The sequence below is a fragment of the Bos grunniens genome, chromosome 12, assembly GCF_055505025.1.
Source record: "Bos grunniens cultivar Pamir isolate PY7600 chromosome 12, Bosgru_T2T1.0, whole genome shotgun sequence".
NCBI lineage: Eukaryota > Metazoa > Chordata > Mammalia > Artiodactyla > Bovidae > Bos > Bos grunniens.
In genome coordinates, this window is record NC_141176.1 from 41,466,800 (window position 1) to 41,486,424 (window position 19,625).

Sequence of the window (19,625 nt, forward strand, 5' to 3'; positions counted from 1 at the left end):
TGATTTTCAAAACTTCCCTTGCACCCTCATGTGGGATGACACAGAGATGAGCTTAGGTGAATTTTGCACACTCAGCGTATTTGTAACACAGCTAAGAAAGGAGCTACTTTTCAAGTAGCTCCTAGTAAACTTATCCAAACTCAGACCCTGAAGGAGGTACCTTCCTTCTCCTCTACAGTAAACAAATCTGTTACCTGGCCTGGAGTGAGGAACACACTGTAGCTTCTAATGTCACAGGCTCTACAAACATCCTGAAGTATTAATCTAGACAGGAAGCTGTTGCCTCTGTTTAGAGAACTTTGAGATAGGCGTGGAGAATTTTTTCTCAGCAGGTGCCTTATGGATTGTTTAACCCAGGCTGGTTTTATTTTCTTCCTTCCTTTCTTCCTTCCCTCTCTCCCTCCCGCCTCTCTCTCCTCCCTCCCTCCCTTTCTTACCCCCTTCCTATCTTTCTTGGTTCACAGACACTTGGAGTAAATGTCAAAAAGTGATAGTACTTGAACTTTGTCCCCTCCCTCCCCTGCTTTTGGAGTTCTTGCTCTTTTTGTTTGTTTGTTTGCTTGCTTGCTTCTATTATTATTTATTACAGGATACTGACTTTATTGTTTCTTTGATTCACATGGCTGATAACTTACTTCTCATCTATGGTAGGAATTTAGTTTAGCAGTGTTTAGTTTAATGATATGAACGTTGGTGATCTCTGTAAACAAATGATTAAGAACAACTCTCTGTAGAGTGAGAGATGACAGATAATCTAGTTTGTTAGTCTTTTCTGTTTGTTTATTTATGAGGTCCAATCAATAATAGTTTTTCTGTGTGCTAGGAAAGAAAACAGGCCTTGAGATTTGGAATGATCAGTCATTGTGTTTCTATATTTTCTTTTGACTTGTGGATGATTTTGTAGAACCAAAAATATAAACTCCCTATGTGTCTGTGAGTTTGTGTGTTCGTACTTGAGAAAAGTTTTTCCCTTTTATGTAAGAATGAGATTATTTCCTACTCTAAAATCTCTTGCATAAAAGGAGATCTCTTTTTAATGACTTACAGGTATTAACAAGTGCTTAAGTAAATAAAATATTCTCCAATTCTCTGAGAATTAAAAAATGTGAATCTTAATACTTTAAACATATAGAACTTTAAGGAAAAACAATCCTTAGATAAATTTCTGGATTAAAAAATATTTTCAAAGTCTACATTCATAGTTTAGACAAATCTTTAGACTGGTATAATAATTTTGTGTGTTTTGAAAAATATTAAACAGCTATGTGTGGTTTTTTTGAGGATAGTGCACATGTACACTGTATTTATTCACTTATCTGTAATACATTTGTGTTACGTATATTTTAAATGGGGCTTCCCTGGTGGCTCAGTCAAGAGACTAGTTAAACTGAATTATTGCTTATACTTGTTATATGATCAAGTAAGCTAACATGAATTATAATAACATAATAATGACAGAAGAAGTTTTTACATCACTATTTTTTTTTCTTTTTCATCTTAAACTATTTCCAAGATAGTTCGTCTAGTCAAGGCTATGGTTTTTCCTGTGGTCATGTATGGATGTGAGAGTTGGATTGTGAAGAAGGCTGAGCGCCCAAGAATTGATGCTTTTGAACTGTGATGTTGGAGAAGACTCTTGAGAGTCCCTTGGACTGCAAGGAGATCCAACCAGTCCATTCTGAAGGAGATAAGCCCTGGGATTTCTTTGGAAGGAATGATGCTAAAGCTGAAACTCCAGTACTTTGGCGACCTTATGCGAAGAGATGACTCATTGGAAAACACTCTGATGCTGGGAGGGATTGGGGGCAGGAGGAGAAGGGGACGACAGACGATGAGATGGCTGGATGGCATTGCTGACTTGATGGACGTGAGTCTCAGTGAACACCGGGAGTTGGTGATGGACAGGGAGGCCTGGCGTGCTGCGATTCATGGGGTAGCAAAGAGTCGGACACGACTGAGCAACTGATCTGATCTGATTTCCAAGATATTTAGGTAACTTAAATCTTTGGATTACTAAATTGAGTTAATTCATTATATAATAATAATTTATTATTAAATTGAGTCAGTTACCCCTTTAAAAAAAGTATAAAGGAGATGTGTCTATAAATATTTGTGTTAATGTATTTTTAAGTTTTTCTAACCAGCTAAAACATTTGATTGTGGCAGTTTGGAGCTTTCTACCTCATAGCTTTATCTGTCATTTAGGAGTAAGCTACTCTGATTAAAAATTCGTATGGGTAGTTTAGATTATAGGCTTTTGTGATGGCTCAGACACTAAAGTATCCACCTGCAATGTGGGAGACCTGAATTTGATCCCTGGGTTGGGAAGATCCCCTGGAGGAGGGCATGGCAACACACTCCAGTATTCTTGCCTGGAGAATTCCCATGGACAGAGGAGCATGGGTTGCCACGGTGCATGGGATCACAAAGAGTTGGAAATGACTGAGTGACTAAGCACACACACAGTTTAGATTTTACTCAGAGCAACTGCAACAAAGAAACAGAAGAGGCATGCAAGACAACAGGAAGAATTTTAATTTTTTCAAGGGCAAAGTAAATAGTTTTGTTCTAAACTATAGATATAGGTTGTCTCAGAATATGTAAAAGTATAATGAAAGATAAAACTTAAGGAAGTATAGCAAGTTATAAAAGATTATGAGTGGAGAAGGAATATTATTTGCCCTTATAGAAATGACAACCCACTCCAGTATTCTTGCCTGGAGAATTCCATGGACAGAGGAGCCTGGAGGGCTACAGTCCACGGGGTCACAAAGAGTCAGACATGACTTTGCCTGTGTGCACTGAACCAAATTAAGAGACATATTAGTTTCAATTACTATTGTAACAAATCATCACAAACTTGGCTTGAAAACACCCCAAATTTATATAATATTGCGAGTCAGAAATTCAAGTTGAATCTCACTTAACTGAAGTAAAGATTTCAGCAGGGCAGTGTGCCTACCAAGGTCTCTAGGGAAAACACTGTTAACTTGCATTTTCTGATTTCTAAAGACTATACCCATTCCTTGGCTCAGGGGCTCCTCGAAACCATCAATCATATCACTATGGTTTCTGCTTCTGTAGTCCCATCTCTCCATATCCTGGAAACTCACTTGTGTCAGGCATAAGCTAAAAGAGCCACAGGGCTCATCATTTTCTGTCATTCCTTGCTCAGGGGTCAATGTCCTAAGCTGCCAATCATTCAAATTCTAAAATATAATTTGAAAAAAATTTGTCGGGTTTAATTGTTTCACACGGGAGTCTTGAAATACTGTTAGCACTGTTTTTAGTAGTCTATTTTATATGGGTATATGACAAAGCAGGCCTGGTGTGCAGCAATTCATGGGTTCACAAAGAGTCGGACACGACTGAGCGACTGAACTGAACTCAACTGATGACAAAGCACTTTATCTTACTTTTAAAATTATCTCTAACCCACTATTTAAGAAGTTTTGCTTTTGTACACCAAAATGAACCATTTTAAAGTAATATCTGATTCTCTTTGTCTCTTCAAAAATCAAAAGCAAATATTTTTTGGCTGAGTCTTTTTATAAAAATGAGTGCTATACAGATCTATCCTCTGTCTTACCAGGATAAAATTGGACAAATCAGTGCAACCAAAGCTGTATTTGGACTGTTACATTTGAGACAAATTTTATCTAGTCAGATATGACAAGCATGTATTTAGGAATAGGGGTTTACTTAATATTTGGAGACAAATTCTGTACTATTCTTCCAAGAAATCTGACTTGCTACCTGGATTTCCAAGTAAATGCCACACTTTTAAAATTCACAGGTAAATTTCTTAGTAAGAAATGCTTTATCTGGTAATCTAAGGATTTTAATACATCTTAGGGAATCTCAACTAAGGAAATTTAGCCAAATGTATAGGTATAACAGTTGAAATCTGATGAAAAGAATCTTGAATCTTACTTTCACCAATAAAGAAGTAGTTATATAATTTGGAGAGTCAATCTAGGATTTCTTTTTAAGCTTTATACACATAGGTTAATTACTGACATTATTAGCTGCAAAACTTTTCAAGTCTGAAGATAGCTTATTGAATTAAGTAACACTCTTGTTTTATCTGTGTAAATGATCACTATAAATCTAATAAGGTCAGTTTTTTTTGTGTGTGATCAGAATAATTCTTGGCAATTGTGATCACAACAGGGGAAAATTGTGAGATCAAAAATATTCCCAACTTGAATATAAGTAAAAAGATAAGTAAATAACTGGTAATTATTCTTCATGCCACTCTGGGCGTATTTACTAGTGATTACCAACCCTCTCGGCTTCCCAGGTTGGTATAGTGGTACAGAATCTGCTTGCCAATGCAGGAAAATGCAAGAGACGCAGGTTCAATCCCTGGTTTAGTAGGAAGATCCCCTGCAGTAGGAAGTGGCATTCCACTTCAGTATTTCTTGCCTGGAAAATTCTTTGGACAGAGGACCCTGGCAGGCTACAGTCCACAGGGTGGGAAAAAGTTGGACACAACTGAGCACACACATACACAAGCACACACATACACATTCACACACATACCAACGCTCTAGGGGCAGTGGTAAACTTACAGAATTTTGCCTGATAGAGATGTAAATAATTTCTATACAATAAAAGAGATAACCTGAAATATTGTGATTTATGGATTTGTTGGATGCTAACCAGTTTTGTGTTTTATTCATCAATCTATCAATTTCATATCTATCTTTATTTCTATTTCTACATATACACTTAAATTCTCTCTAGCTGTTCATAACGTGTTACCACTTCCATTATTAAATAGTAGGTTAAATATCAACTCTGTCAGATGTTCACTTTATGTTTGTATAAGAGTAACACTTTACAAAGCTTTTCAAAATTACACACTTTCTATGAAAAAGTTTCTATTATTGCCCTCAATTTAAAGGTGAATATACTCATATATGGGAGAAGGCAATGGCACCCCACTCCAGTACTGTTGCCTGGAAAATCCCATGGATGGAGGAGCCTGGTAGGCTGCAGTCCATGGGGTCGCACAGAGTCAGACACGACTGAAGCGACTTAGCAGCAGCATACTCATATATTGTTAGGCTTTGTAACTATTTCAAGGTCACACGTACTGCACACTACACGAATAAAATCACCTTAGAAAAATAGACCCTATTTCATAATACCACCCTAGTGAAAAATTTTTGATCTAAAACAAGCATGTTTGCAAAATTTCCCCCATCCAAATTATTAAAATATTCTACACTGAAACAGAATGCTTTCAGCCTAGCTTCTAATGAAACTCTGAAAGCTATTTGCAAAAGAAATTATGAAAGCATAAATCTCATTTGAGACTGAGTCTGGCACTTGACTTTACTTGATACTTTTTATATATTTTGTATATAAAGGCCTCTTCAAATAAAACATGTTTTTTGTACTAAGCAATTTAATAAAAAGTGCCAATTGAATTGGAAACATGACTTTCTGCTACAACCAACAAGATTTGCACATTTTTTATTATGTTAGAGTAGAAGGAAATGGCAACCCACTCCAGTGTTCTTGCCTGGAGAATCCCAGGGACGGCGGAGCCTGGTGGGTTGCCGTCTATGGGGTCGCACAGAGTCTGACATGACTGAAGCGACTTAGCAGCAGCAGCAGCAGCGTGCATCTTAGATAGACCATCAATATTACTTGTACTAAACATAAAATTTCATATTTGGCATTACTTTGAGGAATCATAATTATAAAATAAATAAAATATTAACCTACTAAAATTATACTCCCAAATCATCATGGTGTCCCACAAAAATATAATCATAATATATTTAAAATCAGACACTATAAATTTCTTCAAAGGAAAACACTAAATAAAAGCACATTCTATCTAACAAAATTAATACTTATTAAGCTGTATAAAAATATTTATTAAAAAAAATGAAATCGCTTTCTCTTTTAGATGAATTGGTAGAATTTTGGAACTCTGACAGCACCTGTACAGCCCACATTGCCAAAAGAGTGAACAAATGCTACACTGATTCACTGAATGTACCCTGATGGAACAGCAATTTCTGAATGGCTTCTGCAGTATATATTCTTATTTGAAGTCAATGGAATATAGACTGTTCTTGTACTACATCAAAAGAATTAGTTTCTCAGGATTAGCACAATGCAATTCTCTGAATCCTCCTCTTCACTTTACTGTTTCTATGCGCCTGTTTGTTTATAAAATGTACTATCATTCACTCCAATTCATTAAAGAAATGCTTCAGCAGCATAGTTCTGTATAATTTTGAGCATCATTTTAAAAAACTTATGCATGAGAAAACTAGATCTGTGCAATTTTTTATTCAGCTTTAATACTTTCTATTGAAACGTATATAAGATTTATTTCAGGGCTGATTATGCCAAAATATGATTAAGCTGCTATAAAAGTGTGTAAAAGCAACTACACTTTTTATTAAATAGTTTCTTTTTTGTATGAATATTGTTTGTTATGGGGTAACTGGGAAGATGTTTTGCTATTTTCATTATGGAAAAATTATATCCAACTGGTATCTAGCATTTCCTTGCAAAATGTAGCTCAAAATGGAAATATATGGTGCCAACTGGCATGCACCCCAAGCCTTACCTGAATATTTTGATCAGTTATAGACAATGAGAGCCCAAAGTGCAACACATTGTTTTGGATATTCAGAGCATCACTCTGCATTGACCAATTATCTGGAACACCTTTGAACATTCAATGTTTTATAAAGAATTATCTCTGATCATACATTTGTCATTTAATCAGCTTTATTATCTATCAGGTTTTCCACACCTAATCTAATCTTAGTAAAACTATCTAAGTCAGATATTAAAACAGTCCAAATATCTGTGCATTCTGTGTCTGAAGCTCTCCACATTTACAAATAAAAAGCCCTTTAAATACAGTTGGTAGATTGTCAGTGGACTCATACTAGCTACTTCAAAATGTAGTGGAGAGAGCTTGAAAAAAATCTTTGAATAAGGTGCAAATTAGAATGATGTTTCCATGTTACTTGCTAGCCTTTTGTTCCAATTTTTCTGTTGGTTGCTGACAGCCAACTACACAATCACCTTTAAACAAATCAAGGATGACTTGATTTTTGTCTCTCCTCTCTGTTTCCAATATCCTGTCTGAATTTGTCATTTCTTTTATGATCTCTGCTGATCTTGAGTAACTAATTTCCACATTAGCTCATCTGTGTCACAGGTTTGTAACATGTGCTTTTGTGTTTGCTAGATGCTTCTCTCCAGAAACATTCATCACATGCACTATATAAAAAAAACAACCAAACAAAGCAAAAAGCTGGCCCTTATGCTTAATAAACTCACAGTCTAGAACAAAAACGTTTTGTGTGTAAGTTATGTGCTATGAATACATATAAATACAAAGAACACAACTACAAAAGAAGGATTCTTGTAGAAAAGAGGCTGATTAATTCAAAAAGGAAAAAAAATGTTCAGCATTATTTGTAAATTGCAAATTAAATGAGATAATATTCTGTTCAACATTATCAATAAATATATATTAGATAATGAAATATTACTTAACTATTACATTTTTTTAAATTGAGAAAGTTTGAATACATATATCTATTACAAAATGTAGTAAAGTAATATATTTAGCACTTAATTCTAGAAGGCAACTCAGATATAAATATTTTAAAATGTTCATATTCTTCATGCCAATAATTATAATTACATGAATATAACTTTAAGAAGTAATCAGATTCAGATAAATATTAATGAGCTATTATTTTTATTAAGCATCATTAACCTTATTAGGAAAATAGGAAATGAAAAATCAATAATATTTCATTAAACATGATATGACAATATGGGGCTATTATATTAGAATAGACTTCTATACAAAATTTTAAATTATTTTATAATAATTTTGTCAGATATATGATAAAATGTAAGATATAAAAAACTAGAATGTAAAAATTTTAATAGCATAATCTCAAGTACAGAAATATGTATGTGATGCACACATATGTTAACAGTATTTATTAATTGGTAATATGATTGCAATTAATTTTCATTTCTTTTATTTTGATGTATTTCCCTAATTTTCTATATGGGATGGACATATACTATTTCTAAAGAAACAATTATTTTTAAAATAAACTTACTAAAGGGTATCTGAGAATACTGTGACTGCTGAATTTTTGCTTTTTGCAATAAGTAAGCAGGATATTGGAAAACAGACATGAAAGAGACCAATGGAATAGCCTTAGGTGTACTGATGAATCTTCATCATGAAACATTATTTCACATTATTTCTCTGAAGTCACCTTCCCAGGTGAATGATAACATCCAGCTTGGGCTATGAGTGTGTGGGAAGGCTAGGTTTGTACAGACTCTGGCCTCTTCAAAGAATTTTCCACATTCAGGGAAGCTTTGGATAAATAGATAATATGATATAAATTGTGATGTAACAGAATACTAGCAGTGTTGAATTTTACCTGAGCTCTGTGATTATGAAAAAGAGAGAAGATTAAGAGCATTCTACCTATGTTAATACTCCATCTCCCCTGTTGCAGTCTTCTCTTTCCCATTCTTTGATAACCCTTTCAAAAAAGCCTCTCCTGATAAGCCTAGGTTTACTTTTTGCTTGATAGTATGTTAACAAAGGAATTGTGACTTAAGGAGATAACTACAAAATGCTATATTTCTTCTTTTCAGCTATGCAATTTCAATATCTATTTGTCCAAAAATATATTTTCCCTTAGATATGCTTGACTTATATTTTGAAGGTGGTTAAAACAATAACTAACAAATAGTGCATCATGTCTCCGTAATGCATTATCAACAAAGAAGTATACATTTGGCATGTATGCAGATAGTTTTAAACAATGTATATTTAAATAGTGTTTAATATATAAGTGGTATGGTATGTAAATAGTATGTAGTTCTGAAACTTTCACAATGTTTTTTACTAAAGAAGAAAGGTGAAGAAACAAGTAGGTGATTCAACAAGTAGATTAACTATTTAAATTTGTCAAAAATTAAAATTCAGGTTAATATTTTATGAAATTTACCTTTTCAATTACAAATATATATGATGATAAGAAAATTTTAACCTACATAGTAAAATACTTGAGATAAATTTTTAATTTCTGAGATATTTCTGAAACGGCATTAGAAATTTAGTCACATGCATTCAATTTCTGCCCTATATTATGTTTAAGAGAGACGATGATTTATACAGGGAATTTAAAAATGAATTATATCTAACTCCTGCCTTGGAGTGGGTACAATGGTGAAAAACAAACATTCTTAAGCTTCTATTTTGACACAGGAGGAGAAAGGTGGATTCACTAGTAAGTATTTTAGGCTTTGAAGGCAATAAAATAAGAAATTTTACATATGGAAAACTAAATGTTCAAGATAGCACACAAATTCTTAACTTGCTGTCTCCTCATGTGTACAATGGAGATGATAAGATAATGAGGGGGCACCTAATACAGTGTGACCCCAGGTTATTACAATGTGAATTGGAATACTATGGAGAGTCTAAGATATAGGGCAATGGAGACAGGGGGAAAAGCAGGAATATTTGTCTGAGAAGGCTAGTGAAGAGATTATATTAATCTGGATGTTGAAGTTTTAGATGAACATGGAATTACAGGCAAGAAAAAAGAGGAAAAGCAATAAATGAACAATGTTGTGAAAGCATTTGTCAGACTCATGAAATATTCACATCCTTCAGTTCAGTTCAGTCATTCAGTCGTATCCAATTATTTGTGACCTCATCCACTGCAGCGTACCAGGTTTCCCTGTCCATCACCAACTCCTGGAGCTTACTCAAACTCATGTCAGTGATGCCATCAACCATCTCATCCTCTGTCATCCCCTTCTCCTCCTGCCTTCAATCTTTCCCAGCATTAGGGTCTCTTCCAATGAGTCAGTTTTTCAAGTCTTTCAGTTCAGTTCAGTCGCTCAGTCATGTCTGACTCTTTGCCACCCCATGAATCGCAGCACGTCAGGTCTCCCTGTCCATCACCAACTCCCGGAGTTCACTCAGACTCCCGTCCAACGAGTCAGTGATGCCATCCAGCCATCTCATCCTCTGTCGTCCCCTTCTCCTGCCCCCAATCCCTCCCGGCATCAGAGTTCTTTCCAATGAGTCAACTCTTCGCATGAGGTGGCCGAAGTACTGGAGTTTCAGTTTCAGCATCATTCCTTCCAAAGAAATCCCAGGGCTGATCTCCTTCAGAATGGACTGGCTGGATCTCCTTGCAGTCCAAGGGACTCTCAAGAGTCTTCTTCAACACCACAGTTCAAAAGCATCAATTCTTTGGTGCTCAGCTTTCTTCACAGTCCAACTCTCACATCCATACATGACCACTGGAAAAACCATAGCCTTGACTAGACAGACCTTTGTTGGCAAAGTAATGTCTCTGCTTTTGAATATGCTATCTAGGTTGGTCATAACTTTCCTTCCAAAGAGTAAGTGTCTTCTAAATTCATGGCTGCAGTCAACATCTACAGTGATTTTCGAGCCCCAAAAAATAAAGTCGACACTGTTTCCACTGTTTCCCCATCTATTTCCCATGAAGTGATGGGACCAGATGCCATGATCTTCCTCTTCTGAATGTTAAGCTTTAAGTCAACTTTTTCACTCTCCACTTTCACTTTCATCAAGAGGCTTTTTAGTTCCTCTTCACTTTCTGCCATAAGGGTGGTGTCATCTGCATATCTGAGGTTATTGATATTTCTCCTGGCAATCTTGATTCCAGCTTGTGTTTCTTCCAGTCCAGCGTTTCTCATGATGTACTCTGCATATAAGCTAAATAAACAGGGTGACAGTATACAGCCTTGACGTATTCCTTTTCCTATTTGGAACCAGTCTGCTGTTCCATATCCAGTTCTAACTGTTGCTTCCTGACCTGCATATAGGTTTCTCAAGAGTCAGGTCAGTTGGTCTTGTATTCCCATCTCTTTCAGAATTTTCCACAGTTTATTGTGATCCACACAGTCAAAGGCTTTGGCATAGTCAATAAAGCAGAAATAGATGTTTTTCTGGAATTATCTTGCTTTTTCCATGATCCAGTGAATGTTGGCAAATTGATCACTGGTTCTCCTGCCTTTTCTAAAACCAGCTTGAACATCTGGAAGTTTAGGGACATATATAAAGCAGGGAAAGGTAAAGTCTATGAAAAAGGGAGCTGAATAAGGATATGAAGTTTATTATGTTTTGGATTTGTTGTATATTAAATACAGAATTAACTTTATGTTCTAAAGCAAATTCTATGCTTTAGAAATAAAACTTTAGTAGCTTGAAGGTATATAGATTAGAGTTGGGAAATTACATACACCACTTAGGGGTGTATTACAATTGTTCATTCAAGAGATAGCTAAAATCTTGACTATATCAGTACAAATAAAACTCAAGGAATAAGGGGAATGGTGAGTACTCTGTACTTAAATATAAGTAAAAATATTTTCCAGGAATGAGTGGACAGCTTTTCTATTTGTTTTGAGATGCTTTTGTAATATCCAGATGCATATATCTTAATTGTGGTTTTTGATAAGTGAAACCCTGACCTGCTGGCTGCTAAATTGTTAAAAGAGAACTGAGAATTGAAAAATAAACCACAGCTTGTACACTATACCATGGTTCTCAAAATAGTAAACTGAATAAAATCAAAGTCACCATGTTCATTGCAAAATATCTAACTCAATTTTTTTCTTAAAGCAGTCCTTCCAGAGGCATAGGGTCCAAGATGATCATAGAGAACTTGACCTAAGATTTACTCAGCACAAATTCATGGGTTCTTAGGGACTGAATATAAAAACAGACACTTATCAGCCATAAATGACAACAGAGCTCTGATTCACAAATTCTGCAACAGCCTAACCAGTGAGCCAAACCCACCTCTGCAGCAGTCAGTCCAAAACAATGACTGTCAGCTTCCCCAGTTTTCTTCCCTGCTTCTGAGGACCAGAGAAAACCAAAAGTGGTCCCCAAACCACTTACATAAATGCCCAACTTCTAGTCACATTGCCCCCAGTTTCCTCATGCAAACAGCCTCCTATCAGAGGAAAATTGAAGACTTTCCTTTATTTCTCTCTATAAAGAAAAGAATGAATGCTTTCTCACTGGGTGCCTGCCAATGAACCAATAAACTTCAAGTGATTCTGCCCAACTCCTTTGTTATAAACAACTTTGAATGAATAGCTTCTGTTTGTTCTCCTTTGTGTTTTCTTTGTTTAGAACTACAATTTAAGTCCACTGACCTCTGAACCATTCCTTTCAAGACTCTCCTACAACTAACTCGAGCACAAACCTTTCTAGTACATCTAGTACCCTTTCTATGCTATGAAATAGTTATATTAAATATCTCCTTTGTTCCAGGAAGTAGAGAATCTAGTTTTGCTAACAACTGTGTTTCTGATGGTCTTTGGCTAATGTGTATCTACAGTTGAATTGTTACTAAGTCACTCAGTCGTGTCCAACTCTTTGCAGCCCCATGGACTGCAGCATGCCAGGCTTCCCTGTCCTTTACCAGCTCAAAGAGCTTGCTCAAATTCATGTCCATTGAGTCAGTGATGCCATCCAACCATCTCATCCTGCATCAGTCCCTTCTGCTGCCTTCAGTCTTTCCCAGCATCAGTGTCTTTTCCAATGAGTCGGCTCTTTGCATCAGGTGGCTGAAGTATTGGAGCTTCAGCATCAGTATGAGTCCTTCCCATGAATATTCAGGGTTGTTTCCTTTACAATTGACTGGTTTGATCTCCTTGCTGTCCAAGGGACTCTCAAGAGCCTTCTCCAACACCACAGTTCAAAGCATAAATTATTTGGCACTTAGCCATCTTTATGGTCCAACTCTCACATCTATACATGACTACGGGAAATAGCTTTGACTATACAGTTGAATTACACAATTCAAGTGCAATACAAATATTGGGTGAAATGGCTTCCCAGGTAGTGGTAGTAGTAAAGAACCCTGCCAATGCAGGAGACAAGAAATTTTAGTTGAGTTCCTGGGTCAGGAAGATCTCTTGGAGGAGGGCATGGCAGCCCACTTCAGTATTCTTGCCTGGGGAATCCCATGGACAGAGGAATCTGAGGGGCTATAGTCCATTAGGTCACAAAGAGTCAGGCACAACTGAAGTGACTTAGCATGATTGGGTGAAAAGAAAAATAGAGTGAAAGGAGTTAAATATAAACATCACTTTAGAAAGGAAGGGTAGTTAACATTTCTTGAGTGCTTGATGTGTATCAGATACTATTAAATATTCTTTTTGTGTATTATCATGTGTAATTACTTTAGTCAACCAAGGAGTAGGGCACTAGTCCCGTATAAGGAGAATGAGAATCCAAAGTAAATTAAAAGAACAAAAATGTATGCACAAGTAATAATACAAATGGTTTTTGCACAGAGACTCTCTGATTCCAAAGAATTTAGTCAAAAGACTAAAATGCTTCAGAAAGTAAAATAGAATGAAATCTGATTAGATCACCTTCAATTCAGCTCTTGGTCACTGGTATGTCTGGTAAAAGCAATTTCACAATTGTGTTGGTGACCAAAGCCAGACTTCTCTAAGGACCTAAGGGAATAAGAGCAGAGGCACTGGATATTAATTTCTCAAGAAATTATGTGGGTTCTCAGGAAGTGCTAGTATTAAAGAAACCCCCTGCCACTGCAGGAGATATAAGAGACATGGGTTCAATTCCTGGGTCAAGAAGATCAACTGGAGGAAGGCACAGCAACCCACTCCTGTGGTCCCACCTGAACAATTCCATGAACAGAGGAGCCTGTTGGGCTACAGTCCATAGGGTTGCAAAGAGCTGGACACAACTGAAGCAAATTAGCATAACACAGCACCACATATGTATAATATGTGTTTTCTTGAATATGTATGTGTAATATATATATATGTATAGCCATGACATATGTACACATCCACAAATTAATCCAGACAAAATGAAAGTGAAGTCGCTCAGCCACTTTGCGTACGACCCCATGGACTGTAACCTGACAGGCTCCTCCTTCCATGGGATTTTCCAGGCAAGTATACTGGAGTGTGTTGCCATTTCCCTTTCCAGGTGATCTTCCCGACCCAACAATCGAACCTGGATATCCCTCACTGCAGGCAGACTCTTTACTGTCTGAGCCACCAGGTAAACCCAAAGAAACAGGTAATTTATTCATTTTTGTTAAAAGTTGTAAACATTGCAAAACCATATTGCAAACCTTGAAATCTTAATATTTAATTTATTTTTATGAAAGAACATAAGCAAGTATAAATTCTACATGATCAATTCCATTATTTCAGTTTACAAATATATAGTGCATAAAAATTAATAAGATATGACAAACTGAGCTCCAAATCTTTCAATAAAATCTAGGGAATACATTTCTTTTTGAGGTAGATGTATCAACATAAAGATTTCTGCTGCAAGTTTTCTTGGTTAGAAGAGAGTTTGAGTTTTAATCTTTTTGACATTCTTTACAGCAAGCCTATCTTCATCAAAAAGGAACATTTATTGAATCTCTAAGGTGTGTAAAATTTTAGCAATGATAATAAGAATCTTAAAAGGAAAGTCACCTTTAAAAAACCAACAAGGAAACATTTCCTTTTTTTATGGTCCAAACCTGATTCTGTTTATATATTCACTGTGAGTATTTACTGTTGTAGAACTAAAAAAGCTTACTGGTGATTCAGTTTCTCTGCTCATCTTATTGATTATAAATAAAACTTAAAATGACTCTCATCCTGCTAAAAAATCTTTGTGTTAATGATAATTTGTTAGCATAATAAACTTTGAATATGGTAAGCTCCAACTTCCAGAATAAGCATAAAAGATGATTGAATGCAAAAAGGTGACTAAATAGAAAGATGCATTGCACTGATAATTGGAAAAAACATTGTGCTTGAAATGTATTCACTTTAGAATGAAAATAAAATCTTACAAAGTCACATGGTTTTAGTTTCATAAAGGACTAATTTTAATGGAGCATTGTGTATCATAAAACAACCTTGGGATGTACTTCTTATACCATCCTCAATTGCCTGATGCGTGCTGTAGTCAAAATAACAACTATCTACAGATATTGTCATAGGCCATTTACCTTGCTAAAAGGATTTGATCTCCTTCAAGAGCTTCAAATATCATTCTTACTAACAATTTTTTCTATCTTTCTGTGCCTAGCCATTAGTCAGAGGTGCGATGTGGGAGAAAAAGGCAACCATAAGCATCAACAATAAAACTTGGTTTTCTGTGCATTAACCACGTTGAAAAAACAAATAAAATGAATCCACTGTCCAAAGTGCTTTTAGCCAAGATAAGCAAGCATCAGTCTTATGAGATGTATTTTTTATGAAGTATATTCTCCTATACGTTGATTCTTTTTCAAATGCTACCAAATGACTCTCAAGTACATTTCAACTTTATAGAGTTTTTTTTTTTTTTTTTTGAGGTTAGTATCATACTTGGAGGTGGAATAAAAACCACACTACCATTAGTGATAGGTCTTATATATGAAATCTAAAAATACTTGGACAACTAACAAATTGTATTTGAATTTTAAAATTTTAAATTTGTTCTCTTTCATCATCCTCCCCACCTCTCACCCTTTGGTAGTGACAAATTAAATAAATAGTAAATAATAAATCCAGGGATTGATTATACCTGAAATAACAAGCTTCTATGAAGACAGGGATATTTTTTATCTTTTTGATACATAGCATATCTCTGGAAAATAATCCATCATGCTTCCTGAAAGTGAAAGTGAAAGTCACTCAGTCACGTCAGACTCTTTGCGACTCCACGAACTGTATAGTCCATGGAATTTTCCAGGCCAGAATACTGGAGTGGGTAGACTTTCCCTTCTCCAGGGGATCTTACCAACCCAGGAATCGAACCCAGGTCTCCCACATTGCAGGCGGATTCTTTACCAGCTGAACTACGGTGAAGTATATTCAAAATGTTGAATCCACACAATCAGAAAGTTTCTTATATTTCTACAAAATTTATTTAATTAAAATTTGAATTTTTGAAGAAATAGATTTATAGCAAAACTCATAAAAAACTTTAGGGATGTATATCAAGATGCATCATGCATTAATTATCATAGAAATAATCAAAATAGTATTATAAGCCTGTTTTTCAAACTAAGACCAGAAAAATTAAGTAATTTTCCCAAACTTAAGCAATCTACTATGTGAAAAAGATTTTAAGATCAGGACATATATTGAAAAAATTTTATTTCTCTTTGCCCTTTTTCTCTTTTTATTCACTTCTTGCCTCCTATATCAAAAGCTTCTGTTCTTAGGAATGAAAATTTGAGTTATTATTTTTAGCCACTTTATAGGATTTTTGTGCCCAACATCCTGAAACCAAACTACTGTTTCATGAGAAAATGTATTTTCAGTTCTGAACAATCAGTATGCAAACACTTATTGGTTACAATTCATAGATATGACATAGTATATGCTCTGATTAAAAGATGGATCTAATATAAAATGTTCAATATGGAAACTCAAATAACCCTGAAAATTAGATCATTTGCAAGTGAGTCATCAGCAGGTATGTTTCACAGGGAATGGATTTTAAGCCTTTGAGTTATAAATTGTTTTATGGCAAGCTGTTGATACTGTAAGCACATCAGAAACAATGTGATGTTATTATGAATCTTGGCAGAGCCTCAGCATTCAAATTTCCTGTTCTGAAGCAGTAAGAATGACACTTCTCTTTAAAGTATATTAAAGGAAAAGAAGATATTATAACCATTTATATAGAAAGTAAAATAATGTTGAGATGGAGGAATATAGATAATGGTTGCTGAGATAGGACAAGTTGGATCCATCTTACTTAAAAACAATATTTTTTGGATTCTAATTTCACATTTAATTTAAGATGAATTAAATTTGTCCTTACAAATATTTAGCTTGGCTAGAGCATTATATATCAAACCCCAATAAAATGTAGCACCGATGTTTAGTGAAGGTATTTAATTTTTAAAACATGTTTGTTGCTTATGTTTTTTGAGAATAAAGGATAAGTTCTTTCACATTAAATTGTTTCAGAGTTAATCTGAATAAGTTTCTTTAAATATTTCTGGATGTATATCTGGCAATTTATAGAAACAAAATTTAAAAGTAAGAAACTTGTTTTAGGTTGGTGGAAACATAACTGCAGCTTTGTTTGCATTGTTGAAATTTACCATTTGATATTGGAATACATTATTAATAAATATGGTTGTTATACATCATTTTAATGTACATTTCTTGCTTTATATTTTTTGCTAATGACATTATTTGCTGTTCAGTTTTTGTTTATTTTGGACAATGGAGATGATGCGAGACAAAAAAGCAAATCTGAGCAATTTTCATATTCAATTTCAAAATGAGTCACAAAACAGCAGAGACAACTTGTAACATCAACAGCACATTTGGCCCAGGAACTGTTAATGAATATACAGGGCAGTGGTGGTTGAAGACATTTTGCAAAGAAAACAAGAACCCTGAAGATGAGGAGCACAGTGACCAGTCATTGGAAGTTCATAACAACCAACTGAGAGCAAATATCAAAGCTGATTCTCTTACAATTACAGGATAAGTTGCGGAAGAACTCAGCATCAACCTTTCTATGGTTGTTCAGCATATGAAACAAATTGGAAAGGTGAAAAAGCTTGATAAGTGGGTGACTCATGAGCCAACAGAAAATTTAAAAAGCCGACGTTTTGTAGTGTCATCTTCTCTTTTTCCATGCAATAACAATGAACCATTTCTTGATCAGATGTGAGATGTAAAGTAGATTTTATAGAGCCAGTGATGACCAGCTCAGTGATTGGACTGAGAAGAAATTCCAAAGAACTTCCCAAAGCCAAACTTGCATCAAAAAAAACGGTCATGGTAACTGTTTAGTGATGTCTGATCTACTACTGCTTTCTGAATCACAGTGAAACCATTACATCTGAGAAGTGTGCTCAGCAAATCAATGAGATGCAGCAAATACTGCAACACCTGCAGCTGATTTTGGTCAACAGAAGGGGACCCGTTCTTCTCCATGACAACACCCGAACACATGACACAACCAATGCTTCAAAAGTTGAACAAATTGGGCTACAAAGTTTTGCTTCATCCACCATAATCTCCTGACCACTCATTAACTGACTACACTTCTTCAATCATCTTGAAAACTATTCACAGGAAAAATGCTTCCTCAACCAGCAGGAGGCAAAAATACTTTCCAAGGTTCGTCAAATTCCAAAGCACGAATTTTTACACTACAGAAATAAACCAACTTTATCTCATTGGCAAAATTGTGCTGATTATAAAGGTTCTTATTTTGATTAATAAGGATGTGTTTGAACCTAAGTATAATGATTTAAAATTCACAATCTGAAACTGCAATTACTTTTGCACCAACCTAAAAATAAAATATGAATTATAGTTTACATTGTATAAAACTATTGATTATCAAAATTAGAAAATATTTAGTGTTCTTTATATCACTGTACTATACACTTACATATACAATACACCTTCATATATCCACACCCCAAATCTGAGCATATTTATTTTGTCATTTTAACCTGTAGAATTAGGAACCCTCGTAACAGCTTTAATTGTTAGTAAACAGTGTAGTAATCCTATGTGTATTTAAGTCATCAATTACAATTTTAACATACTGACATTAACATCAATAATCATTGAGTTTTCAGGGTTAACTTTAGAATTGTATATTATACTTTGGAATTATATTTTATATATATATTTAGAATTATATATTATATATTAGAATATATAATTAGCGCTTCCCTGGTGACTCAAGGGTAGTCAAGAGTCTAATTAAACGGAATTGCTGAATTAGTGGTCTTCCCTGGTGGCTCAGATGGTAAAGAATCTCTCTGCAATTCAGGAGACCAGGTTCAATCCCTGAGTTGGGAAGATTCCCTAGAGAAGGGAATGGCAACTTACTCCTGTATTCTTATCTAAGTGCAACTTCACCTAAGATAAATTAAATCTGTACTAAACGAAGAGGGAATTACTTTTGAAATTGCCATGAAGGAAATACTCTTATTTCTGTCAGTTCTTTAAATGAGTGTATCTTCACCTATGTGGTGCAACCATACAGGTTTTAGTAAGAAATATGGAGCTTGATGGTCACAAAGAAAATGTGCAAAAATACTGTATTAGTAAAATGTAATATAGTAGAAATTATTTTTCCAGTTTTCCAACAAAGGTCCGTCTAGTCAAGGCTATGGTTTTTTCCAGTGGTCATGTATGGATGTGAGAGTTGGACTGTGAAGAAAGCTGAGAGCCGAAGAATTGATGCTTTTGAACTGTGGTGTTGGAGAAGTCTCTTGAGAGTCCCTTGGACTGCAAGGAGATCCAACCAGTCCATTCTGAAGGAGAGCAGCCCTGGGATTTCTTTGGAAGGACTGATGCTAAAGCTGAAACTCCAGTACTTTGGCCACCTCATGCAAAGAGTTGACTTATTGGAAAAGACTCTGATGCTGGGAGGGATTGGGGGCAGGAGGAGAAGGGGACAACAAAGGATGAGATGGCTGGATGGCATCACTGACTTGATGGACCTGAGTCTGAGGGAACTCCAGGAGTTGGTGATGGATAGGTAGGCCCAATGTGCTGCGATTCATGGGGTCGCAAAGAGT